The sequence below is a fragment of the Haliaeetus leucocephalus genome, unplaced genomic scaffold (assembly GCF_000737465.1).
Source record: "Haliaeetus leucocephalus isolate CR32 unplaced genomic scaffold, Haliaeetus_leucocephalus-4.0 Scaffold2, whole genome shotgun sequence".
In the NCBI taxonomy this organism is placed as follows: domain Eukaryota; kingdom Metazoa; phylum Chordata; class Aves; order Accipitriformes; family Accipitridae; genus Haliaeetus; species Haliaeetus leucocephalus.
The window spans coordinates 14,021,674-14,023,529 of NW_010972438.1; positions in this window are offsets into that span (position 1 = coordinate 14,021,674).

Consider the following 1,856-nt stretch of genomic DNA (forward strand, 5'->3'; position numbering starts at 1 on the left):
GGGCGGCGCTCCCGGCGTCCCCCCCCCCCCCCCCCCTTTCTGGAGTCACCAGCGTGGGACGAGGACCTCATCCCTCTCTGTCCTCCTCAGCAAACCCAGGGCAAGGTCACCTGTGAGTCACCGCTGCGCGTGCGAGGCAGAAACAGGAGATACTTGTGTTCCCATGTCACAGGGGCTCCTGCCAAGTGCTGCACATCTGGAACAGCTGTAAACAAAGCAGGGGAAGCCGGAGAGCCACAGCAGAGAGCAGCCGGGGGCAGTGGGGACCTCCAGCCTTGCAACAGCCAGGCTGGGGGAAGGGGTGGAAATAAATGCAGAACCACCACGTAGAGCCCAGACGCCCGAGGCTCAAGCACACTCAGCCGCCACCTCTTCCTGGAAGCCCCTCGGCATGCCAGGGCATCCTCCGAGCCAGGTGAGCAGAGGCAGGAACTTGCCACAGACACACTGCCTGCTGCTGGGCTCTGCCTACTGCTCCGGTTCCTAGAGCCACTGCTCATCAAGCCTCCTGCAAGAGGCCCCAGCCCCACTCGCCATGTCCATGAGCAATTACCACTTCACAGATCCCTACCTGGAAATCACACCCTCAAGTTTCATCAATAGCACCAAGTCTTTTTCTTGATTGCTATGAGCGCTACTCAAGAGCAACGTGGTCTCAATGGAGAGGTCATGATTTCGGTATATATGAATCTGTGCAATGCTAAACTGCACCCAGAGAAGCTCAGAATGCAGTTTTCTAAAGCTAAATCTCAAAGCAACACAATTTTAATTCCCTAGATGAAGCATTCAAATAAGCAAGAAAAATCCCCCTCCAAAGAGTCAGCTCCCTCTTCCCTAAATATAACAAATAAGAGATAAGCAGCATGTTCCTTTTTCAACTTTAACCAAGTGCCTACTCTGAATAAAAGTTACACACAAAGTAGAAAATAGTGCATAGTACTGGGCTGTTTTACAAAATGCTTTGCACATCTCAGTCATCGTATGCCAAGGGCAGTACACATGGAGCAGCTTTATTCTGCGTATTGCACCGAGTGTCAGTACTCAAATTCACAGCAGGGCAACACAGCACCCAGAAAAGCTAAATGCTTGCCGTCACACTGCAGGCTCTTGGTGAAACTAGGAAGAGCACTCAGATATTCAAGCTCCTGTTTCAGTATCTTAATTACATGATTAGCCTCGCTCAAATCAGATCATGTGGCATTCGATCCAGCTTCCTTCGCCATCCTCATGCTGTCTGTGCTATGCAGTTTTCACACCAACGCAGCATATGGAGCCTTAAACAATCCCAGAGAATGGTGGAGGCTCAGTGATGGATGGTGGGACACCAAGCAGGAGCAGTGTCTCCAGAGCACCTAGTGGGTGATCCAGCACAGGTACTACTCCCATCGACACCTCTTTGTACAAAAAAAAAAAAAATCCTTCCTGCTCTCACAGACCAGGGCTGGGACCTCCCCAGGCTGCCACCCCCAGCAGCCTAGTGCTGGGCCAGCAGCTCCATTTTCCACTCAGGGGCAGATGAGGAACCTGGGCAGATCATCCTCCAGGCACCACGCTTCTAGTAGCTTTTCTGGACATCCCCAGCAATGGGCTCAATGCACAGCAAAGCTGAACCTCAGCCTGACAGCCCCACTAAAAACCTCAGAGCCCTGAAAAAAGAAAATGTGTAAGGGGAAAGACCTGGAAAGAAGAGACTTGCACGGAAAGTGAGAACCACTGATTCTCTTTGGGTGGCATGTGGGATAAAGCAGCTTTTAATGAGGATGTTCGGGGCTCAGACTCACCCCCTTCCAGGCATGCCACTGAAGAAAGAACTGAGACAAAGACAACAAGTCCTGCTGCCATGCCCAGCTCAGCCT